The sequence below is a fragment of the Portunus trituberculatus genome, chromosome 19 (genome assembly GCF_017591435.1).
Source record: "Portunus trituberculatus isolate SZX2019 chromosome 19, ASM1759143v1, whole genome shotgun sequence".
NCBI classification, from domain to species: Eukaryota; Metazoa; Arthropoda; class Malacostraca; order Decapoda; family Portunidae; genus Portunus; species Portunus trituberculatus.
The window spans coordinates 17,660,422-17,687,468 of NC_059273.1; the positions used below are offsets into that span (position 1 = coordinate 17,660,422).

At 42.3% G+C, this 27,047-nt stretch overlaps 1 protein-coding gene and 1 non-coding gene across 2 annotated transcripts in view; both read left to right on the plus strand.

The window, feature by feature from the left end:
• Window positions 1–27,047, plus strand: part of LOC123506097 (potassium/sodium hyperpolarization-activated cyclic nucleotide-gated channel 3-like) — a 927,743-nt gene that overhangs the window by 544,669 nt on the left and 356,027 nt on the right. The window lies entirely within an intron of this gene.
• On the plus strand, window positions 14,687–14,750 carry Trnav-gac. The gene has a single exon. It is a non-coding gene; the product is annotated as a tRNA-Val (tRNA).

A 27,047-nucleotide genomic window follows, 5' to 3' on the forward strand; every position in this document is an offset into this window, starting at 1 on the left:
ACTGGAGTCAATGCCATGATCGTCTTCATATGATTGACGGGGAGTAACAATTAAGAGTCTCCATTGTTAGTAATCAAGAGTCTCCATTTTTAGTAATGGGTGTGTTCTGAAGGTGCCCTGTAGATATCATCCGGTCTTTTGCCTTGCATTTAGGATTTTAATGGCATTTCTAATTTCTGTAAAATGGTATAAAACATAACAATTACAAAGTTTTTCCGTCTTTAGAGCAAGATTCGTGTCGCTGTAAAACTGCAGAATTGACTTGCATTGTGTTGAAAATGCAGTAAAACCCGCCCCTTTACTCTCCTTACACCCAGCATTGTGTTTGCCTCTGTAAAGCTCAAAACATTAACATTTCTTTCACCCACACTTACAACTCTACCCCCTCTTGCATCATACCAAGGTACCTCATTACAATAGGGAGGACTCTTCGATGACATGTAATCTTCACTATGTGTCAAACCAATTAGCAACACCTTGCCTTACTGAGTGTCATGTCTTGTTTGACGGCAGCGGTCATGGTACGCTAATTATACCGATCTTCAACCCAACCAACTTTATTAGATCATTTTGTACATCTTTCAATAAACTGTCCATATACTTCATTCTTTGTCTTCTCCTAGCTCTTGTACCTTCCACTCTTCCTATTAATGCTAACTTTTCCATTCTATTCTCCCTCATTACATATTCCAGGAATCTCTGTTGTCTGTCTCTTAATTAATGTTGCCATCATACCCTCTGTAGTCCGACTCTTCTCAACATTTCATTTGTCATCGCGGTTATCCATGGCACTCTCAACATTCTTCTCACAAACCACATCTCCATGGACAAAACAAACCTGTGCATTCCTACATCATACCAGAGCGCCATATCGACACAGGAAGACTCATCACAAACAAATAATCTTCACTAAACAGCAACCAATTACAAACACGATAATCATAAAAAAAAAAAAAACTGTATCATCAGGTGTTTTTAACCAGCTTGCATCTCATCAGCGAGGCATCTCCCAGCGGGCCAACAAGTGCCAGCCTCCGCTATATATAGTAGGACACGTTTTTCTATGCTAGTCGGATCACAGAAAGCGAGGCAAACGTTCAGGGGTGACTGAGACAATTCTTAAAGCTGAGCGGACGGTCGGAGAGGCTCGGAGTTGTTTGCAGTACCTCGCTCGAGACGTATCAAATTCTGCTGTTCTAGAAAGGATTGTGGTAAAGGAAGATGTGATGGGATTTTTGTCGAGTGTTTTTTGTGACTGTGTTATGTTTGAGTTAGCCGTGGTTGGAAGGGTTAACGTGTGTGTGTGTGTGTGTGTGTGTGTGTGTGTGTGTGTTTTGATGTTTGGAAACTTACCTTTGTGGATATATTTCATAGGAGCTGCTTTCTGATTTACTTTGATTCCTTACCATTTTCGTTTATTCATCTTTTTATTTTATCTTTTTATTCTTATTTTGGTATTCTTAGAAAAATAGTGAAAATCTTGCTGCCCTTGCATAGCGAAAATCAAGTCACCGGTAAACACTCCCACGTTTCACTTAATCATTAATCTCAAAGCGCTCACACACACACACACACACACACACACACACAGTATTAATCACTTCATACTGATGTTAGAAGAAAGTCAGATTTTTCCCCCCTCTCTCTCTTTACGTCTTTTTATATTTTCTTTTTTTTCCTGTAGTCACGAAAAAACGGAATTCCTTCCCTTAGATCGCGCTCATCGGTCGAGTTAGGATTGGACGATCACTGACTTCCTTGCACTCGTCTATCACATGTTTGCTCGTCCTCATTTTCACTTAATTAGTCTAGGGAAGCACCTTTGCAGTCCGTGTCAGCCTACCTGTGATTCATATTTAGTGTAACGTAACCTAAATTTTTTGATGTGATTCATTTTACAATTCTCACATACATTATTTTCTTTTTCAGTTAAGCACTCCTAGTTAGAATTGACCTCCAGCTACCTGTGACATACCTTCAGTCAAATCGTGATATTGATATAATCTTGTCGTCTATTTCATAATTCCCACGTACATTTATCTTAGTTTAGTGAGACATCTTTAGTCAAAATCGATCTCTGACTGCCCGTGACGCACCCTTAGTCAAGCCGTGACCTAAATATAATCCTGTGGCCTATTTTATCCTGCCTGTTATTCATCACTTCACCATTTTTTTCCGAGCACTAAATCATTTCCAGGGAGATATTTTATTTTAAGGTTTCATAAATGTTAGTAAAATAAACAAAAACATAAAAGAGATATTGTAATTATGGATAAGTAACGACAGATAATTTTTTTAACGTAAATCACAGCAAATACCATCTTAATCTCGTAGCAGTAGTCGTGAAATTAAATCAAACTCATGGTACTAATGTGTTGACGCCCATGTCACGCCTGGGCAGCTCACAACTTCACGTGCATATCCCTGTTATACGCCTTCCTCTCTTCACCATACATCATCACCCGCTATGCTCACTTTTTGATGGCATTCACTGTTGAAAAATCGTTGCACGTACAGGGAGGAAACAAAAGGGGAAAATGTGCTGATTTAGTATTTTTCGAAGCTACAAAAATATAAATAAAAAATCGTGAAGCTACAATAAGGAAGATATGTTCATTTTGTATTTTTACGTTACAGAGCAACAATAAGAATGTATGTATGGACATAGAAAATAGAAAATTGGTTAGCATTGTTATTTCTGGGTTTTAGAGGTATATGAAAAACTATGCATAAGAAAAAACACATAAAAAGAAGAATAAACGATAGATTAATTCAGTCATATCAAGGCTACATAACTAGTACAGAGACAATGAATGAAAAAATGTATCAAAAAAAGTTGCTGGTGACTATAGGAATGAATATAGAGTTATAAAATCGTTGGGTGACATCTGAACCACCTCGCCCCTATCCGATTCTCGTTTTCTTTTTTTTGTTTCCCTGCCTCCTGACCCAGTTTAATATTTTTTTTTTTCACCCAACACTAACCCTTCATTAATTCCCTTTCATTAGCACCTGCCCCTCCCCTTCCCATCCCTCGCCATTAGAGCTGCCACGCCCCACCCACACCCGCTGCGCTCCTCCACCTTCACCACCCACACCGCTGTCCTCACCATGGCTTCTTGTATTTCTGTGTTTGTCTCGTCATGCTGTATTGAAGGAAATGTTGGGTTAAGGAAGCGTTGAGAATTTTGTTGTGTTTGTGTTTATTTTTGTGTGTTAAAAAATCTGGTGGCTGTTTTTTTTATTTTATTTGTCTAGTTTTCTTTTTCCTCGTTTTATTTTTATGTTGGTTTTAGTTTCATGGGATTCAATTGGTGATGTATATTTATGTATTAGTTTATTCATTGGATTGCCATTGTAAAGAAGGACAATACTACAATATTACTTTTCTTATAATCGATTTAATTTATACTTTCTTTCATTTTTTTGTTCTATTTTATATGTCTGGGATTACTGATTGGCCATTTTGTACGTTTACTTATTTTGTTGTTGTTGTTGTTGTTGTTGTTGGGGATGGTTCGTTTATTTGTTCACTGACTTATTTTCTCCTTTTCTTTCCTTTCTTCCATTCTTTTTTTCTATAATTCTATTCTTTCATTTGTTCATTATGTTCCTTTTAACTATTTATTTTATTTTTTTTTTGTTAATATGTTATTTAATTGATTTTCTTCTTTTCTTCGACCTTTTTATTCAATTCTCACCCTTCACTCTTACTTCTACATTTATTTTCCTTCCTTTCTTTATTCATTTACTATTTTTCTTCCTTTCCACGTCATTCAATGCATCGTGAACGTGATATCAATTTACCTCTCGTGGGAATCGTACATCAGGTGAAATTATAGTATATCACCCCACCGTATTAAGTCACCATATCATTCCGAATACCTCTATATACTTCCTGGACACCTGGTACACGGCAGCTCGGGCAGTATAGAAAGTGCTCGAAAGTGTCCATTTTACACTCTTCCATTCTTCCACCTATTTTTTGTCAGCCATATTTGTAGCAAGAGACACACACTTTCCCTTCTCAGTAATTCAAGTGGCGTGTAGGTGTGAGGTGTGCTGCTGTAGGGCTCAGGCAGTGTATAAAGTCCTACACTCATCTATTCCTTCACCTCTTTTTGTTACCCATATGTCAAAACCCACACTTTCCTTTCTCAGTAATTAAAGGTGTGAGATTTGTTGCTGTAGGGCTCGGGCAGTGGTGAAAGGGTTTATTGTGTCAGTCTTATACGCATTCATTCTTTCACCTCATTTTGTTACCCATGCCTATATCTAAAGACACACCTTCTTTTCTCAGTAATTGAAGTAGTTGTGAGATTTCCTGTTGAAGGGAATGTGGAAGTTGAGCATGCCTTGTGTATATGCCCCACATTGAGAGACTGTTTGCTCTTCCGTCATTACTATTATCAAAAACCACATAGATGATTAGCCTGGTTCTTAAAAGTATTTATTCGGTTAGTAATGTAGAAATCATCTTATTTTTCCCTACTAGAGTTGCACAGCTAATCTAAAAATTAACTTCACATCAACTAGAGCCTTTTGAAAATTATTTAGAGATATTTCTAGATATCGCCTTTAGTTGTCTGTAAGAAGGTTACATGTACTCGTGTTACATTGCATTTCACCACCAGTACCTGCTCTTGTCGTGATCTGTGAGTGATGCGGCGAATGAGAAGCACTGTCGGTGCTGAAAGTCACTGGAAGACACTCATCTGTCAACACGGATTTGAACTCTGGTCTCTACGTGGCGTAATGTCAAAGGTTAACCACTGCGCCACCACCTTGCTGTGCTTAGGAACGGAGGAGCTACTACACACACACACACACACACACACACACACACACACACACACACACACACACACACACACACACACACACACACACACACACACACACACACACACACACACACACACACACACACACACAGATATAAATCACATCTGGTGCTCTAATTTAGCTTATTTTTCTCTCTATTTTTCCTTTCCTTTCTTCTTTCTTTTGTTATAGTACTCGACAGATAGTTAGATTTCACATTCTTTTCCCTGTCTCTCTCTTCGTCTTTATATTCTATATTCTGTTTTTGTTGTAGGTATTTATAGGACATCAATAAAGTATACAAGATAGGTGATCGTCAATGTTTGTGACACTGGCAGACTGATGACTGAATCCTCCCTGACACCTAATGCAGTGGAAGATACAGTGGAGAATGAGAGAGAAGAACAGTGTTAGTGATGCAATGGGTGACAGAAATAGATCCGTTGCAGTGTGCTGTGTGTGTTGAACTAAAATAGGAGGAAGAACTGCAAGATAATTTTGTAAGAGAGAGAGAGAGAGAGAGAGAGAGAGAGAGAGAGAGAGAGAGATTCTTCCTGCGTCATTCTGTTGTAGCTTCTTTGTGTGCGTGTGTGTGTGTGTGTGTGTGTGTGTGTGTGTGTGTGTGTGTGTGTGTGTGTACAGATAGGCATGCATATATCTTATAAACATCGAGAGTTATACATCAGCGTCACTGGAATCGACGTGTTCATGCAGCGGCGGCGGCGACAAGGGCGGGGGCGTGGGATGAGGGTGTGGGGCGGGGGCTCTGGGCGGGGGCAGACACTTGGTTATCGACTAGCTGGCGTATCGACGGGACTCTGTGTGGTGCCCGACATCCCCCGCATCCCCTCCTTCCCCGCCTGCCATCCTGCCATTTTGGTATCCTGCCGTCCTACCATTCTGCCACCTCACCGTCCTGCCATCCTGTTATTTTGTTATCCTGCCGTCCTACCATTCTGCCACCTCACCGTCCTGCCATCCTGCCTTCGTCATCCTGGTGTACAAGCCCCCTATCATCCTACCATTCCGCACTGCTATTTTACCATCCTGCCATCCTGCCATCCTGCTATCCTGTCATCCTTTATATCCTATCCATATTATTACATCCTTTCGTGGTTTTGGCTTAAAAGTATCCATTACAGACTTCTTAGGGGCAAAAATAGCCTTTAGCTTCGAAGATGGAGAGAAAAACACATGATTTCCCGAAGCGTCTTGGAAATATACCTAAAAAAAAAGGGCATTTTGTCATTACTATTGATTGATTATGCTGGAAATTTATTTGTTTTTCATAATATTGTTGGCATTTTTCATGGTGAGTATTGAACATGACACTAATAAGCATTCCCGCGGCGGCAGCACACTCATTGATCCAGCTGCAGGAATCCCTCCCCGCATGTCCTTCACCCTCACTACCCTCTCCCTCTTCCTCTCGCTCTCACTCCTGCCCCGCCCCTGCCCAGCCCAGCCCCGCCCGCCGCTGACTGACACCAGCTGTTTCTCTCTCCCTCCCGCTCCTCCTTTCCCCTCTACTGTCCCTATTTTCCTTCTCTCTCTCTCTCTCTCTCTCTCTCTCTCTCTCTCTCTCTCTCTCTCTCTCATAGCACTCCATTCCCTTGTATGTTTCTCCTTTCTTTCATTTCTCTCTCCCCATCACAGTTCATATATTTTTTTTTCTATTTTCTCTATATATTTTCCTCTTCCTTCTATTTCATTCTGTCTTCTGTTCTTATTCTTTTTTTTTTCTCTTTTATTGTACCTTTCCTTCTGTTTTCTTTTTCCTTTTTTTTCTTTCTCTCTTTTTATTGCCTTATTACTTCAGTTTTATTATGTCCTCTCTTCTTGTTTCCTCTATTTCTCCCTTTTCATCACTTTTCTTGTTATCTTCAATTTCTCCTTCTGTATCCCACTTCCCCTCTTCCATATAATCTCTCTTCTTACTGTTTCTTCTTTTTCCTCTCTCTTTTCTTTCTTTTCTTCTATTTCTATTCTTTTGTATCTCTATTTCCCTTCCTGCCCTTCTTTATCATTTTCCTACTATTCCTCCTTCATTCACTTTCCCCTTCTTCTTACTCTCAACTTTTCCCCCTCCTTACCCTTGCTTCTCCTCTACTTTTTCTTTCCTATTACTTATTCATTCCATCTCTCACCCCTTAGTTCTCTCTCAATCACCCTTTATTTTGTCTCATTTCCCTTCCCCTCCCATCCCTTTCTCTTCCCCTCTCAATTTACCTCTTACTTTACCCTGTTTCTCACTCCTCCACCATCATATTCCTTTCATTTTCCTTCCCCTTCATTTCTCTCCCGTTTCTCAGCTCCTCTATTCTCTCTTATGTGACTCAGCTTAAGGGCAAGGCGAGTAGTGAAGAGAGAGAGAAAGAGGGAGAGAGTAAAGAAGAAAAGTAAAAAAAAGGAAGCTCCCAGTTTAAGTCGAAACATTGATTTCTAAGATAAGGAGAAAGGATGTGAAGTTTTCTGCCTTCATTACATCTCCTTTTTCCTTCCAACATTGAGAGCCTTCTCCCGGGGACCACCAGCTGACGGTGAGAGAGGCCACAAGGAAAGGGAAGGAGGGATAAAGAGGAGCAGAGGGACGAATGCGAGGGGGCTAGACTATAAGGAAAGATGGAGAGGGGATAGTAAAAGAAGCTTAAGTCTAGTGGAGGGGGAAATGAGGATAGGAAAACAAGAGGATGAGGCGGAAAAGAGAAAGAGAAAGAGATGGCAGGAAGAAGAAAGCAAAAGGAAAGAGAGACAGAATGTTTAAAGAAAGAAATGTAGGAAAGAGAGTCGTAGCAGGAAAGAAAATGGAGAAAATGGAATAATAAGAAGAGGAAGATATGGAGGAGGATAAAAGAGGAAAGAGAAAGAAAAAGAAAACGGATGAAATCAAAGGAAAATAGATACTAAAGTTGGAAAAAAAAGAAAAGGGGAATCTAGAGAGAGAGAGAGAGAGAGAGAGAGAGAGAGAGAGAGAGAGAGAGAGAGAGAACATACTCTAAAGCACTTTTCTTCCATACTGTCACTACTTTCAAAAGGCTCCACATTTCGAAGCTTCACGGGTTGTCCAAGATGTCTTAACAGTTCTCGTAACAGATGAAAAAATTTCTGCATTGATTAAAAGGAAAAACACCATTAATAATCTGTCTAATCGTGTCTGTGGCCTTTGAAAATAGTCATGGAGAGAGAGAGAGAGAGAGAGAGAGAGAGAGAGAGAGAGAGAGAGAGAGAGAGAGAGAGAGAGAGAGAGAGAGAGAGAGAGCAAAGGGTTTCTAAATAAGGGCCTAAGTCAGCTGAGGATATTCTGGCACTGCTCATTAGTCGCTGCGCGGGTGTCTAAGCGCCGCGTGGTCGCCTTGCCTGCAGCCAGCCACCTATCACCTGTCGCCTCCTCCTCCTCCCTCCTTCCGCTGATCCCGTCTTGAAGAAACTACACGGCATGACCCTACACTACACTACACGATCCTACACGACACGACACGACGACACGACATGACACGACACGACACGACACGACACTACACTTGACACTACACTACACGACACTACACTACACGACACAACATTACACTACACGACACGACACGACACGACACATGACACGACACGACACGACACGACACACGACACGGCACGACACGACCTCCGACGTAGTATATACAGACAGACAGACACACACACACACACACACACACACACACACACACACACACACACACACACGCAGAGAGAGAGAGAGAGAGAGAGAGAGAGAGAGAGAGAGAGAGAGAGAGAGCACATTCATCACATCACCCATACATTCATCATGAGACAGACGCGGAGACACTGGCAAGCAGACAGAAGCAGAGCACATTCATCACATTCATCACACTAACCATCGCATTCATTACAAACATCTTCACGTAAAAAATACACCTGACTACAGACTGACACCTGCGTTTCATCACCACTCACGGCGCGATCACCTTGACACCTCACTTTATCACCTACAGAAAACAAGAGCCGCCCTGTGCCTGCCTGTGCATTATATCGATGAGGAGGAGACGAGGAGGCTTACCTGTTTTGTCTGCCCCTCGCTGTCCCCTGTAGCTAATTGAGGAGGGAAAGGAGAGGGGGATATAGTGCAGTTATAAGCATTTACTATAGTCTGTCTACTCTAAAATGGCTCCTGGATTTAAAGCATATTGTAGTTTATTGATAACGTGATTGATTTTATGTGAATTAGACTTCTTTTCTGTTGATCAACGCACTTATTACAAGCATAGGTCACGGTTTTCCTCAAGATCTGACAAACACGCATTTCCCTACACACCATTCAAACCGAGACCCAAGAGCCACTTTAGAGTAGATAGACTATAACGTCCCTTGCCCACGTAATGAGGACTAGTTGCATATAGTGAATAGTAAAGCACTTATCAGACTGAAGAACCTGTCAAACTGTAGATGTGAATACTTAATACGACATGTGCCTAAGAGCAGGAAGGGAGTAAGTGTTTGTTTTTTCCATCGTATCAATCTTAATGTAAGAGTTCACTAATATGGCAGTTTTCATTGCCTCCCTCATCTCCCTTCTCGTGTGGTAGTGGGTTGGACGGGGGGGAAGATAAAGTGAGGGAGTCGTGGAGGAAAGCAGTGCCTAATGTTGTTTGTCCATTTCCTTGTTCCTGTCAGCCTGTAGATACTGAATGACAATGTGGCCCACAAGAGAGGAGGGTTGTGTTCTGACCTTGTGCACTACATCCCTCTCCTTAGTGTAATAGTTGGCTGGTATGGTCATTTTCACATCGTCTATCAAAAGAATTGTGGAATTATATTATGTTGTTTCTATCTTTTTCTTTGTATCTTTCTTTGTGCTTAAAAACAAATAAGATTAGACAAATGTATGGGTAAGGAAGACAGGTGAAATATGTAGGCAGGTTCCATGTAGAAACCTGATGACTTCTTGCAGCTTTCCTTATTTATTTATCGTAATCAGTAAAGCATCAGTTAGCAACCACATCATAAACTGCTCAACTTTTTTCAACATCATTCTTCATAGAGTCATTGTTACTAAGAATGACGTCTGTAAATATAGGAAAGTATTAGTATTAATGAAATACGTACATTTATGACAAGCGTGGAGAAATATGTTCTTGGCCTTGGCAAAAACTAATTCTTATTATTGTACATGTATTTCCAACAATGAAAAGCAAAGGAGACAGCTTTGCTCTGTCGCAGTGACCAATAAAGGTGAAGAAATAACGGTAAGAGCATGAAAACAAATGGCGAAAGAGAAAAGCAAGGGAGTCTGGCACAAATATAAGGCCGAGACCAGAGAAGACATGGGAAGTGACGGTGAGAAAAGGGAACGTAGAAAAACTGACAGGAATGGAAGAAATAAAGGCAGAAAGGACTTTTAGCGAACGTGGAAGCGTCCTTGCTGGTAACGAGAGACGAGTAAAAATAAGACAGCAAGGCGTGAAGGGAAAGACCATTAAGAGGACACTGTCAGGTTAAGCTAAGAGTTGTTTACTGTCACAAGCCACAGAAAATAATTACTGCAAAGAGTTTTATGCAAATGAAGACATGGCGGAGAGAAAAATACGAGTACAGGACGAAAAATATAATTCCTTTTTTCCACATAAAATGCAAAGCGACTATTGAAAAAAAAAAAAAAGGTTTTGAAAATTCAGATTTAATTTAGTCATCCAGGTGTCTTGATGCTCCCCTCCAGAGAGACTTTTATTTTTTCTTCTTTTTAGAATGTAGAAAACGAAAGGGAGGAAAAGTGAGTTGAGTCGATAGAAATTGTTTTTATCTGATTTCCCCTGTCTGTTTGTGTAGAGGCTTGTGTGTGTGTGTGTGTGTGTGTGTGTGTGTGTGTGTGTGTGTGTGTGTGTGTGTGTGTGTGTGTATGTGTGTGCGCGCGTGTGTGTATTTGTTTGCATTTGTGTGTGTGTGTGTGGTGTGTGTGTGTGGTGTGTGTGTGTGTGTGTGTGTGTGTGTGTGTGTGTGTGTGTGTGTGTGTGTGTGTGTGTGTGTGTGTGTGTGTGTGTGTGTGTGTGTCACTGTCGTGTACATCTTTCTCTCTTGGTTTGCCTCACCATTCTGTAAGCTAACCTATATAACTATTTCTTGGCCTTCCCCTCTCTCTATACTTATTCTTTATATTCCGTTCCCTCCACGTTCGTATATTCCTTTCTATACTATCACGTATCTCACTATCAGTAGTATGTATCTTTTCTTTTGAATCTGCGAGCCTTACTTGTAGCGAGCAACAATCACAGAGAACCTTTACAAGCATCGACCTTTATTGACTTTTTTATTTAACACACCCTCTCCTTTTCATCTACGCGACCTTCACCTTATTCTCTTCCTCTTTTACGTTCCTTCTCCCTATTCTCTCCCCTTCCTTCTCCCTCATCATTCTCTTCCGGTATCACACTTTTCTCCCTTCCTTATTCCTTCCTTTCTCCTTCCTACAGTTTTTTTTCCTTCTTCCTTCATCATATTTTTCTTCTTCACTCCCTCTCCTTCTCTACTATTCTTTCTTCACTATCTCTCTCTTTATCGTATTTTTCCCTTTAGTCTCTCCTTCTCTTTACCTCTTTCTTTCTTTCTTTTTACCTCAAACATATAATTCTTTTCTTCCCTTCCTATAGTTTCCTCACCTATCTCTCTTACCAAATCGGAGTTTTCTTAATTTTTTTTCCTTTCCTGCTAGCTCCCTTAAACTTTCTTTATGTCTCCATCATTACATCTCTTCCTCTTTTTCCTCTCCATTAACCTTCTATTACCTCTTCTCTCTTCCTCAATCGCGTTCTTCCACACCCCTGTAACTTCCAATGGTACTGAGAGAGAGAGAGAGAGAGAGAGAGAGAGAGAGAGAAAGAGCACCTCAATAGTAACTAATAACAAAAACTCTACACAAGCTATATTTCCCTTATACTACTTACATACTAGAGAAAAAAAAAAAAAAAAAACGTTGGCGATTCACTGACAAGAGCGTGTCGTCAAAAGTGTCATTTTCACTCTTTGTATAGGGGCAGCACAGGATACGGCCGTTTATGGATCAGAATGACTCGGTATGGCTCAATGCTTCATCCGTAACGTGCTCCAAACGCCGCTGCTCTGAGGCTGCTGCGAGGCGGAGGGCGCGGGAACCCATCACTCTCTCACCCCATCCCATCCTCCACTGCAGCTGCTATCAACCTCACTGTGTCACTTGTTTTAGAGCAGAGAGAGAGAGAGAGAGAGAGAGAGAGAGAGAGAGAGAGAGAGAGAGAGAGAGAGAGAGAGTGAGAGTGAGTGAGAGTGAGAATGAGAGTGTGTTGTCAGTGAGTGTGTTAGTGAGTGAGTGAGCGAGTGTGTGTGTGTGTGTGTGTGTGTGTGTGTGTGTGTGTGTGTGTGTGTGTGTCGGATGTGCACCTATATCATAACCTCTTGGTCCTTTTCCACCTCCTCGTCCTCGTCCTATTTCTCCTCCTCCTCCTCCTCCTCCTCCTCCTCCTCCTCCTCCTCCTCCTCCTCCTCCTCCTCCTCCTTTTCCTTTTCTTTTTCCTTTTCCTTCTTCTTCTTCTACCTCTCCTCCTCCTCCTCCTCCTCCTCCTCCTCCTATCCTACATTTAAAGAAAACGAAGAACCATCACTACACAAATCGAGAGAAATTCTATCTTACTGTAATAGTCTGACGTCCCTTCCTGCTCCCTCTGCCCTGATCCCGCGGTCCCAGCAAGGCGTGGGAGGCATGAGGGGCAGTGGAGCAGGTGTCGGGGGAAGGTGGGAGCCGCGTTATCATGTAGCTAATATCCGGGAACCGTCAGGAGCAAACAAACTGGGGATTTATTAAAGAAAAAGTCACCTAATCAAAGGGTGACTATTGCCTTCCAGTGGGACTTGCTGTTATGATTAGCAGCGCCGTAATTGTGATGAGGGTGTTACTGCTGCTGCGTCATCTTTGCATGGTGATTGTGTTGAAATGTCTTGTTGTTTTGTTTCTTTTCATGATTTTTTTTTTTTACCTTCTCAAACACACTACTTGTATAACTTTCTGGAGTATCTCTTTTTAGTTTCATGTGTTTTTTTTCTTGAATTCTAAGATACTTGAGATTATTTGTTTGTATTGAGGCCGTTTTTCAATATATATATATATATATATATATATATATATATATATATATATATATATATATATATATATATATATATATATATATATATATATATATATCCTTCCAAGTTCCCTTCCGTTTACAAAACATTCTTTCTTGCTTTTAAACTAACTTCTTTGTATTTTACATATCAGCATGTAAATATTTATTTTACTATTATTTTCTTTTTATTTAGCAAACTTATTAAAATAACTTATGAAATTATTATTAAAGCAACATTTGCGTACCATTTAATTCTCACCACACGCACAACCGTAGATGAATACTCTTCATAAATTAATTAATCTACCCTCATTTAAAATTTTTTCTGTACGTATTTTTTTCCTCCTTTCATCTTTAATCCTCCCGTGCATTAAGCTCTTATACATAAGCATCCTCCTTTTATCCATTTTTCTATTTTTTTTTCCTCCTTGCAGTTTCTTTTTAATGTTTAATATTTGCGTGCCTAAGGGTGTGTCTGACCCGGAGCTTCATACTAATCATGGTGCAGGACGTGATAAGGGTCTGGGGGGCGTGCTAACGTGCCAAAGAGAGAGAGAGAGAGAGAGAGAGAGAGAGAGAGAGAGAGAGAGGGAGAGGTGAGGATGAATGGAGAAAGATGTGAAGATACAGACAGAAAATTGGAGGGGAAGAAGAGGAAGCAATTAAAGCAGAGAGAGAGAGAGAGAGAGAGAGAGAGAGAGAGAGAGAGAGAGAGAGAGAGAGAGAGAGAGAGAGAGAGAGAGAGAGAGAGAGAGAGAGAGAGAGAGAGAGAGAGAGAGAGTCGTTCACTGGTCAATCTCCTGCCCTGAGGTTTAATATAGTGATTAAATCCGGCTGTAATTCGAGAGTAATCCCTGTGAGGGGTGGCGGGCAGGTGTCTCGCTGCGGGATTAGTAAGTCATTGCACCTCTCACAAAACTACGCGCCATTTTACTGACTGAAGAAAAAAACATTGGGGGAAACATTCCTGACCTTCGTCATTATCTGATTACTTAGCTTCCCTTATGATACGTTGATTGAAAGATACATTTACGAAGTATTTAAGAAAATTTGGCGGCAGGTGAAGTGTTTAATTAAGAGTACGCGAGTGTCTATTGAAGTTTCTGTAGTCTTAACGTATTGTCATCTCACCAGGACCGTTTCCAAGGCAAACACGATTCTCTAGTCTTATGGTTTTTATTTTCCATTGGTAATTCAGAAGTTGTAAGGTTATGTAATCTTTGAAAGCAACAATAGCTTTCACTAACGACTCAAACTAACAGTAGGATGGCCTAATATCATAGCGTTTTCAAGGTAGTTATTAAATTAAACCACTCTCGAGAACCAAAAGCACAATAACTTTCATTGAAATCTGTTAAGCAGTTACGAAAATCATGAAAACACCCTAGACTATCCTGTTAACTTACACTGAATCTTGCTGAGTGAAGGGTAAGATATGACAAACAAAGTGCTGGCAGCGTGTTCGGGAGACTCAAAGATTGCGTCAGTGTTTAATATTTCATATCGATTGCCTTAATTAACTTTATTCCCTGAGTGGCACCCTTCATCCTGCCATCCTCCTTATCAGTGATATGATACGAAGGGAAAATGATATTAATAACGTTTTATTTGTGGTGTTAATGGCATCACTACACAACACACACACACACACACACACACACACACACACACACACACACACACACACACACACACACACACACACACACACACACACACATATTAAAGAAAACGTAGTGTAATGGTTAGCACGCTCGACTGACAATCGAGAGGCCCGGGTTCGAGTCCCGGTAAGCGGCGAGGCAAATGGGCAAGCCTCTTAATGTGTAGCCTCTGTTCACCTAGCAGTAAATAGGTACGGGATGCAACTCGAGGGGCTGTGACCTCGCTTTCCCGGTGTGTGGAGTGTGTTGTGGTCTCAGTCCTACCCGAAGATCGGTCTATGAGCTCTGAGCTCGCTCCGTAATGGGGAAGACTGCCTGGGTGACCAGAAGACGACCGAGGTGAATTACACACACACACACACACACACACACACACACACACACACACACACACACACACACACACACACACACACACACACCGCGTAGTGTAGTGGTTTGCACGCTCGACTCACAATCGAGAAGGTCCGGGTTCGAGTCCCGGAAACCGGCGAGGCAAATGGCCAAGCCTTTTAATGTGTAGCCCCTGTTCACCTAGCAGTAAATAGGTACGGGATGCAACTCTAGGGGTTGTGGCCTCACTTTCCCGGTGTGTGGAGTGTGTTGTGGTCTCAGTCCTACCCGAAGATCGGTCTATGAGCTCTGAGCTCGCTCCGTAATGGCTGGATGACCAGCAGGCAACCGTGGTGAATTACACACACACACACACACACACACACACACACACATGCCCGGTAGCTCAGTGGTTAGAGCGCTGGCTTCACAAGCCAGAGGACCGGGTTTCGATTCCCCGGCCGAGTGGAGATATTTGGGTGTCTCCGTTCACGTGTAGCCCCTGTTCACCTAGCAGTGAGTAGGTACGGGATGTAAATCGAGGAGTTGTGACCTTGTTGTCCCGGTGTGTGGTGTGTGCCTGGTCTCAGGCCTATCCGAAGATCGGAAAAAATTAGCTCTGAGCTCGTTCCGTAGGGTAACGTCTGGCTGTCTCGTCAGAGACTGCAGAAGATCAAACAGTGAAACACATACACACACATACAGACACACACACACACACACACACACACACACACACACACACACACACACACACACACACACACACACACACACACACACACTTTATATTCATGGCAAGGAAACAAGAAGAGGGACACAGTTACTTGAAGCAGTTAAATACAGACCCAACAAGCATAAAAACTCGTCTTTCACGTATAGTGTAAAGAAAATTAACCCTTCATGAATTTAGTAACTGTCATGCTTTTTGCTGATTAATGAATTTTTTCTACGTAAATTCTTGATCAGATTCAACTTGATCCAATCTTATTTCCTAACCATTTGGTACTACAATTTTTTTAGTTATCTATTTCTATATTACCTTCAATGTAACAATAACACTAAATAACAGTGGTAGGTTTTCAGTTACTACGTTACTCATATATACAATGCATTCCACAAAGGACAACGTAAGCTAAGACACAAGGTTTTATCATGCAAACTGTTATTATTATCATTATTGTTATTATTATTATTATTATTATTATTATTATTATTATTATTATTATTATTATTATTATTATTATTATTATTATTATTATTATTAGCATTATTATTATTATGTATTATTATCAGTTATTATTGTTGTTATTATTGTTGTTATTACTGTTATCATTATCATTAGTATTATTGTTATTATTATTGTTATGATTATGATTATTATTATTATTATTATTATTATTATTATTATTATTATTATTATTATTATTATTATTACTATTATTACCATTATTACTGTTGTTATTATTACTGTTACTATTGTTATCATTATTATTATTACTATTATTATGATCAAACACACACACACACACACACACACACACACACACACACACACACACACACACACACACACACACACACACGGCCATTAGCTGATCAATCAAGCAGCGTCTCAAGAAAGCGTAATGACTCCACGTGGGTCGAAATTAAACCCAAAATAGAAGTCAATTCGTCCAATATTACCTCCCTCCTCCTCCTCCTCCTCCTCCTCCTCCTCCTCCTCCTCCTCCTCCTCCTCCTCCTCCTCCTCCTTTACAGCTAAGGGCCCATCACGTGCACCGTTCCTTCCCTCGCCAGGCCAGCACACAGACACCTCAGCTGCCTCCTCCAGTGATCTGTTCCCTGTGAATAATAGAGAAAGGAGTCACCGCGGCAGGACACACCACGCTGCGCCCAGGGAGACACGTGCACACCTCGCCCCCGATGACTCGCAGCCTGTCAGACAGTGTAGGCGGGAGAACCACCACCACCACCACCACCACCACTACCACCAGCAGGAGCAGCAGTGGTGGTGTGGCTCCAAGAAAAGTTTACTCTCGTCTTTTTGGCAGTGTATGTTGGGACGTAAACCAGTGAGCCAGAATGAGCCGCCATGACCTGCACAGTTTACATGGAGTTGACCGATAAGAAATCCGTTAGATATATATTTCGATCACTTTGGTTGGCTTGTTACATATTGCAAGCATTTCATATTTACATTTTTTACTCCTAGATATGAGAGAGAGAGAGAGAGAGAGAGAGAGAGAGAGAGAGAGAGAGAGAGAGAGAGAATTAGAGGAAGCATATGCGTGCGTGCATATATATGCATAAACTTTATTTTACAAAATATTGTACGGGATATTTTTCTCACAAATTAGTTCATTGTATAATGTGTACGTGTAAGCGTGTGTGTGTGTGTGTGTGTGTGTGTGTGTGTGTGTAACCCACAGCGGGCGGAGAGCAGATGAGCGGCTCGTACTGAGGCAAGGCAAGGCAATCTGCACCACCACCAAGTCAGATCGGGCCGTGGGTTGGAGAGTGACGCAGCGGCTCGCCTGACCTTTAGTGGCGGAGATCGATGGTCGAGGGCACCTGCTTCCTGTGCGGCTTCAGGAGTGAAGAGGCCCCGTGTGAGTGATGGTGGGCAGTGTAAACAAGTTGTGGCTGTGGTTTGCCGAGTGGGAGTGATCGCGGAGGGGGGAGTATCGAGCCCCGCCCACCGTACTGCCGCGGCTTGGCGCACCGCCCCTCCCTCAGTTGGCCGCCAGGTGTCGTCCGGCCCGCCGCTCAGGACACACCCTCGACCACGCTTTGTTGACATCGAACTGCCACGTCGGCCGTCCCACAGCGGCAGCGACGTGGGTCACGGTCCCGGCAAGGGCGACGCCAGTGTTGTGTTTGGCGGTTGGGCGGGAGGCAGGCATGAGTGAGTGAGCGAGCGAGCGAGCGAGCGGAGTGAGTGGAGCGAGTGCCTAGTCAGCGGCGGTGGATCGTTCAGTGTGCTATAATATCACAGCTAATAAACTTTACGAGACTTGTGCAGTGAGCACTTGACGTGAGTTGAGTGGACCGCGGGTGGCGCCTTACCCGTCGGGTGTCACAACCTGCACGATTCTTCTTGTTTTTTTCTTTTTCCGCCGTGAACAATAGTGGAACTCATTCAGTTACTTAAACAATACGTCAACAACTTCATAACTGATTTATCTTCGACATGTATACCAGAAAAAGACATCAGTGTTTTATATGAGATGTGGTGGGCGGCACATGTTAAGCCGTTTGTTCCCCGGACACGTGCTGGGTTCTTTATGTATCTGAGGAACACGAGGAGCCTCGTTACGCACACATATGTGGTGAAGCGCGAAACGGAAAAGAACGATCTTGAGGCTGCAATAGTGGCCTGTTAAATCACTTCTCAAGACCGAACTTTCTTTGGAACGTTATTACTAACTTTCTGTCAGGCCATTTTAAAGTTCATCCTGCTTTCTGTCCACCCTCATCACCTCCTAATTCCTCTTTCGCCTTGATTTTTCCCATTGTACTTCCCATCCTGGTAGTGAAGCTCACCTACTCGTCTCCTGGAGCACCGCGATACAGATACATAGCTTTCTCAACTCAGCAACGCCCTTTCTGCTTTTCCTTCCCGGGCACCACAGAGAGAGCACATTAGCCGTTAAGAACTCAGGTTACTACGCGCGTCCAGGATACATCGTTCACAAGAGGGCACGGTCGATAGATTGCCCGCCCTTGGGCTCTATCATCAGCCTCGTAATAGCTCTTAGAACTGGCCTCTTGCTGTCAATACTCTGATCCTTATTACTATTATTTTCCTGCATGGGCCTCACTTCTCTCTATCGAACGGTATGACATTTTTATCAGTTTTTCTTTGCCTTATCGTCGTGTTTGGTTTGGATATGTGGGTTGTGGTGAGGGCTGTGGCTCGTGATCGATTTTGTGTCCTTTTAGTGTGTTGTATCTGAGGTGTACTTGAGGTGATGGGAAAGTTTCATGAGTCTGGTGGTGTTAGGTTCTCATAGGGAATGTTGCTGGGTGTGGGATTTTAATTTTAAGCCCTGTTTGTGTCACGTAAATTTTTGTATCGAAGTTTTGTTGATTTATGTATTGTTTGCGCTTTCGTGCATTCACACACACACACACACACACACACACACACACACACACACACACACACACACACACACACACACACACACACACACACACACACACACACACACACACACACACACACACACACGGCTCGGTAGCTCAGTGGTTAGAGCGCTGGCTTCACAAGCCAGAGGACCGGGGTTCGATTCCCCGGCCGGGTGGAGATATTTGGGTGTGTCTCCTTTCACGTGTAGCCCCTGTTCACCTAGCAGTGAGTAGGTACGGGATGTAAATCGAGGAGTTGTGACCTTGTTGTCCCGGTGTGTGGTGTGTGACTGGTCTCAGGCCTATCCCAAGATCGGAAACAATGAGCTCTGATCTCGTTCCGTAGGGTAACGTCTGGCTGTCTCGTCAGAGACTGCAGCAGATCAAACAGTGAATCACACACACACACACACACACACACACACACACACACACACACACACACACACACACACACACACACACACACACACACACACACACACACACACACACACACACACACACACACACACACACACACACACACACACACACACACACACACACACACACACACACACACACACACACACACACACACACACACACACACACACACACACACACACACACACACACACACACACACACACACACACACACACACACACACACACACACACACACACACACACACACACACACACACACACACACACACACACACACACACACACACACACACACACACACACACACACACACACACACACACACACATACACACCGGGAAGCGAGGCAAATGGGCCTCTTAATGTGTAGCTCCTATTCACTTAGCAGTAAATAGATAAGGGATGTAACTCGAGGGGTTGTGGCCTCGCTTTACCGGTGTGTGGAGTGTGGTGTAGTCTCAGTCCTACCCGAAGATCGGTCTATGAGCTCTGAGCTCGCTCCGTAATGGGGAAGACTGGCTGGGTGACCAGTAGGCGACCGTAGTGAATACACACACACACACACAAACCTAACTCTACCCATCCCACTTCACCCAAACCCAGCACAACACCACAAGACAACGCTCTCCACCCGCCCATCCGTTCATCCAGCCCGAAACACCATTACCTAAGGAGGCCTGCTGGATGGCTGGACTGATGCGTCGCCCACTGTTTACTTAGATCCCGGGCATATCGCGTTGTTTATCTTAATTAAGTTTCAGCCCTTGTCAGACGCACGCTTACAGATATGAAAGGGCCTGGTTGCCCATTCAAGTGTAGTTTTCCTTGGCTCCCCTTGCCTTGCCTTGTCATAACGTCTGTGGTAGTGAGGTTGCCAGAGACTTGGGTGTATTTACTCAACCCTCACTCGATACTGTGACTATAAAACTGATACCACCTACCATTCCACACTGACGCTACTAAAACTGACACGGACTCTGGGAAAGTAAGATTGGTATTGCAAAAATGACGCTATCAAACTGCCACCACATTGCAACAGTGACTCAACTAATGTCAAACTAATTTCAAAACTGGCACCACCACTCCAAAACTGACACAACAATTACAAAACTGAAACGATCTCTGCAAAACTGACACAACCACTGCAAAACTGACACAAATACTACAAAACTGACTCAACCACTGCAAAACTGACTCAACCACTGTAAAACTGACACAAAAACTACAAAACTGACTCAACCACTGCAAAACTGTCTCAACCACTGCAAAACTGACTCAACCACTGTAAAACTGGCAAAAATACTGCAAAACTGACACAACCACTTTAAAATTGGCAGACACCACCACTGCAAAACTGACGTGGAGAGTTGAAGAAGAAAATTGTCTTTGCACTTCCTACTCCAGGTAAATTGACAGCTTGCCCCAGTTTGCCAAAGAGAGAGAGAGAGAGAGAGAGAGAGAGAGAGAGAGAGAGAGAGAGAGAGAATCCAACTTTAATGAAATACGTCCTTCCTAATTCTAGAAACGCACTGGGAAGAAAAGACAAACATCATTTCAAAATTATCCTCTATTTCTCGTATTTATGAATCAGAATTACCCACAACTTACAAAGACACGTAACTTTGGTATTAGAGAAGACAAAACTAGATATCCTTACTTCACAACAGCCAGAACACGAGGCAACATACATCAGACTTACAAACATTGGACTCGACGCTGATCTCACATTTCATTGCACTTTAGCTATACAAACATTGCCTATTTTGCCAGCACGTGTGGCTATGATGGAACTAAATTGCTCTCGCCGAGGTGGATGTTAGGGTTTGCACGGCATTTAGTAGTTTGTCATCGTGGTTGTCTCTGTTGTCTTGCACCTTAACTTTTTCAATACCATAACACGTTTTCAAGTTTATTCTGCTTACTATTTGGTGATTTGACACAACTGCAGGGATTAAAATAGTGAAGACTCTGGCCATTAATCTTCTGACTTCCATAGACCCTTCTTAATGCAAATCAAATCGTCTATTCATACCCCAAATTCGTGATAAAAATGCGTCCCGGTACTGAAGGGGTTAAGCTTGTGATATGTCGGGTCTCTTGTAACTATATTAAACACGTGTGTGGAGCATCTACCGATTCGGTTAAGTTTTTTTTGTTTCGTTCACTGTTTCGTAAACCTTCGAATTTGGGAGAAGGAAGGCAAAGAAAATGGGTGGAAAGATAGACGATGCAGTAAAAAGAAAGTAAAAAAAACTGAATAAGAAATAAAGAAGGAAAAGTATATATATGTTCATACAGGAATATCACACACACACACACACACACACACACACACACACACACACACACAGTAAAAAAAATGCCATGACCAGTTCTCGCTGCTGACTCGATAGATTACCGTTTTCTACGAATTACATTTTCCTTTCCCTCCTTCTATTCCTCTCATTAGCTCTATCTACCCTCCATATTTTTCACTCCCTCTTCCCTCCCTTACATCCCTCATTGCTTTCGGTTTTTTTTCTTCATGCTACTCTCAATACTCTCTCCCTTACCTTTCTTCCTTTATTTCCTTCATTTTATGTCTCCTTTGCTTCATTTCCTCTCACTTTTACCCATATTTTTCACTCCCTCTTCCCTCCCTCACGTCCTTCATTCCTTCCGTTTTATTTTTTCCTTCATGCTACTCTCCTTACTCTCTCCCTTACCTTTCTTCCTTTGCTTCCTTCATTTTGTCTCTCCTTTGCTTCGTTTCCTTTCACTCCTACCCATTCATTCCTTTTCCTTCCTTCCATTCCTCCACCGCCGCACCTGCGCTGTGTATCTTGCCTTCATAGTCCGGTGCTTCCATTTCACCACAGTCTCGTATTTTCAAGGTGTTTAAAGGGATGGCTGTGTTTTTTGAGGCGGCGTGCAGTGAAGCCAGGCATAGAATTTGAAACGCTTGTGAAATGCTTGTGAAATTTCGAACGTGTTTGCATAGAAATACGTACATTTATTCTCTCTCTCTCTCTCTCTCTCTCTCTCTCTCTCTCTCTCTCTCTCTCTCTCTCTCTCTCTCTCTCTCTCTCTCTCTCTCTCTCTCTCTCTCTCTCTCTCGCAGTCTAACACAATACGTTTTTCCTTTGTGTTTATGTAAGTCTGATTACTAATTTTTACTCCTCTTTCGAAATATCTTTCTTTCTACCTAATCTTTTATTTTTTCCTTTGTGTTGTGCATTTTTATAATTTTAAAGGATCCGTTTCAAAAGCTCCTATTTTTTTTTTTTTCTCCCGTTTTCTTTGCATTATATTTATGTGTGTAATGTTTTGATAAAGATAATGTTTCTTTTTCTATGCGTATTTTCGTAATTTCAAAGCATCCGTTTCAAAAGCTCCTATTTTTTTTTTATTTCTCTCGTTTTCTTTGCATTATATTTATGTGTGTAATGTTTTGAGAAAGGTGATGTTTTTTTTCTATTGTTGTTTCTTAGATTCGTTTCAGTGTGTTTTCTTTTATTTATTTCCTCGATTTATTGTCACTTTTTTTTTCTGTGTTCATATCGTCCAAATATTTCGCTTTTTTTTCTTCTATTTCTCTTCTATCTGTATTCCGCTCCCCTGGTCCTGTTTCACTTTTTTTCTTTGTTTTTTTTTCTTTCCTGCTTTCTGCTTTCCATGTTCAGTTTGTACCTTGTGGCTGTTGTTTTCCTATCTTCTTTGTCTTTCTTTCTTTTCTCCCTCTTTGGTGATCCCAACTTTTTTACTTTGCATTTTTTATATTTCATTTTTTTATATTTCTGCTTCTTTTGTACTTTTTTTCTGAATTTTGAAGTCTATAACCCGTTTTCCCTCTCTCTCTCTCTCTCTCTCTCTCTCTCTCTCTCTCTCTCTCTCTCTCTCTCTCTCTCTCTCTCTCTCTCTTTTTTTTTTTTTTTATTTAAACTTAATGCACATAACATACATATTTTACACGTATGTTTACAGTTGGAGCTGAGTTCGTGAGCTAAGAGCGTGCACTGGCATGTGACGCTCATTCTAAAGCTGCTCCGGGGACGGCATTGTGAGCGAGGGTGTTATAAAACTATCACTGTCAGTTGCGCACCTCCCTCGCCACTGATCAGCACTGTCATGTCAGGTACACGCACATCCCACGTCACTGTGTTTCACTGTCACTGTCAGGCATACTATTTTCCTCCACTGTCACTGTCAGGTGGAATTGCAGGCTGGTGGACACTGCCATTTTATCACCTGTCACTGTCACTATCAGGCGGATGTGTCCGTAACCAGGCGTGGGCAGCACACTTCACACTCTCTCTCTCTCTCTCTCTCTCTCTCTCTCTCTCTCTCTCTCTCTCTCTCTCTCTCTCTCTCTCTCTCTCTCTCTCTCTCTCTCTCTCTCTCTCTCTCTCTCTCTCTCTCTCTCTCTCTCTCTCTCTCTCTCTCTCTCTCTCTCTCTCTCTCTCTCTCTCTCTCTCTCTCTCTCTCTCTCTCTCTCTCTCTCTCTCTCTCTCTCTCTCTCTCTCTCTCTCTCTCTCTCTCTCTCTCTCTCTCTCTCTCTCTCTCTCTCTCTCTCTCTCTCTCTCTCTCTCTCTCTCTCTCTCTCTCTCTCTCTCTCTCTTTCTTTTTATTTAAACATAATTTATACAGAAGAACATGTACCCAAGGCGCACTGTCGTGTGCTACCTATTCTAAGGGTACTACAATCTATTTCTCTACAATATTTACAAGACTTAAAATAGATAATATACAAGATGGTCAGCATCTCTCTCTCTCTCTCTCTCTCTCTCTCTCTCTCTCTCTCTCTCTCTCTCTCTCTCTCTCTCTCTCTCTCTCTCTCTCTCTCTCTCTCTCTCTCTCTCTCTCTCTCTCTCTCTCTCTCTCTCTCTCTCTCTCTCTCTCTCTCTCTCTCTCTCTCTCTCTCTCTCTCTCTCTCTCTCTCTCTCTCTCTCTCTCTCTCTCTCTCTCTCTCTCTCTCTCTCTCTCTCTCTCTCTCTCTCTCTCTCTCTCTCTCTCTCTCTCTCTCTCTCTCTCTCTCATGAATGTTGCAAGACTCAAGCAGACGTCCCTGAACTGATGCACTGAACTTCTTTGCACGCATGCCTTCCCTCCCTCTGCTCTCCCACGTTCAGGCAGCCAGATAGACGGACATACAGACAAACCATTACATTCCAGGTACACAGATAGGCACCCAGACAGACAGACTTATAGAAAAATAATTACATGCCAGGTACACAAATAGGTGCCCAGACAGACATATAAACAATTACATAGCCAAATAAACAGACAGGAGCCGAGACAGACATGCATACAGACAAACATTTACCTATATAGACAGACTTACTGGTACATAGACAGATGGGTAGACAAACATACAGATAGAATATAGAGAGACAGTCAGAAAAATATACATTAGCAGACAGACTAATAAAGGACAAGACAGACAGGGAAACAGATAGACAGACAAACAGACTGTAATTGAGACGGATATAAAGACAAATAGACAGGCACGGATACAGACAAACAGATAGACAGCCAGATAAAAAGGGAGAAATATAGATAGACAGACAGACAGACAGACAGACATGTAGACAGATAGACAAACAGACAGGTGGGCAGATAGATAGACGAGAAAGCAGAACAGACTGAGAACTATAGCATAAAAAAGAAAGACCGTCAGTTTAGAAGCAGACAGACAGACAGACAGACAGAAACATAGAGGAACGGACAGACAAATAATGAAGAAGGGCAGAAAACGGACAGAAAGAGAACATTAAGGCTTACAAACACACACACTATAGGGAACATGTTTAGATAGATCAATCAATAAATGTTGAGACAGATATATATAAAAAAAAGACAAATATATGAATAGACAAATAAGGAAAGGATGATAATAAGAAAATACATGGAGGCAGATATATGTAGGAAAGATACATAAAAGAGATGAGGGATAAAGAAGTAAATAAAGGATAAGAAAGGTGAAGAAGCGTGCAAATATACGAAAAAACAGACAGAATAAAAGACGGTGAAAAATAAGTATTGACAGAAAGAATGGGGAAAAAATGTATAGACAGATAAATAGACAGATAAATGAACAAATAAACTATAAGACAAATAAAGAAAAAAAAGCAAATGTACGAAAAAAGGAAAACTAGAAACTAAACAAAAATGCAACAAATATAAACTGAGATTTACAATAAAACACAAATCAAGTTAAACGACTCGACCATAAAGCACATGATCCACACACACACACACACACACACACACACACACACACACACACACACACACACACACACACACACGCAGTTGGCGCCGTGAAGTCTTCCGTGGAAATAAAACACCAAACTCCTGCTGTCTGGGAATCTGGAGACGAGACTAAAAATGGTTAATGTAAACACACCTGCGGCACGTATACACACACACACACACACACACACACACACACACACACACACACACACACACACACACACACACACACACACATACAAGTGGTAATAATCGAAGCTCTGCGTGGTAATCCTACAGAAATGAAGTTACGTGTGTGTGTGTGTGTGTTGTGTGTGTGTGTGTGTGTGTGTGTGTGTGTGTGTGTGTGTGTGTGTGTGTGTGTGTGTGTGTGTGTGTGTGTTTCCTTTTAATTAAAAAATGTGTGAGAGTTCTTTTCTCCGTACCAAGAGAGAATCCTTTACACCAGCGGTAAATGTTTGAGAGAGAGAGAGAGAGAGAGAGAGAGAGAGAGAGAGAGAGAGAGAGAGAGAGAGAGAGAGAGAGAGAGAGAGACACACACACACACACACACACACACACACACACACACACACACACACACACTCCTATACCATTACCTAAAACTTTCATTCTCCCTTAGTTTCCTTTGTTTTCGAGCATCAGGACCCCTTAAACTCAACCCATCCTCTCCCACACCCCGGAAACGTCCCCCTAACAGATCGATAACGCGACTAACAATGCCTCCTCGCTCTCTTCCTCCTCCTCCTCTTCTTCTCCCTCTTCCACCTCCTCTCCCTTCCCCCTTTCTTCCTTTCTTGCTCCTTCCCCTCCTTTAAGAAAAAAATAGGGTACAGGATTTTGGTTTCTAAAAATAAAGCCATAATTATTAAGTCGTAATTGTGTTTCCTGGTGCTGGAGTTCTTGTGTGTGGTGGTGGTGGTGGTGGTGGTGGTGGTGGCGGTGGTGGTTGTAGTAATAGTAGGGACAGAAGTAACAACAATGGTAGCTATATTAGAAGTAGGAGGCAGTAAGTATTAAGGGCAGTAAACACAGCAGTATTGCCATCATCGACATTACAGCAGTACCAGTGAGGGCAGCAACACCTCACCAAGCCACACCTTCCCAGTGGAGGTGGCGTCTGTAATAATTATTTCATGTCGTGACCGCGTGCGTCTCAGGCAGGTGGTGAGGGGGCTTTATTGGGAGCGGGTCAGCTGGTCGAGGAGGACAGATGGGAACGGTTGGGGCCAGGAAGCATGCAACCCACATCACTAATGGCTGGAGAGAGAGAGGATAGGTTAGGTTAGGTTAGG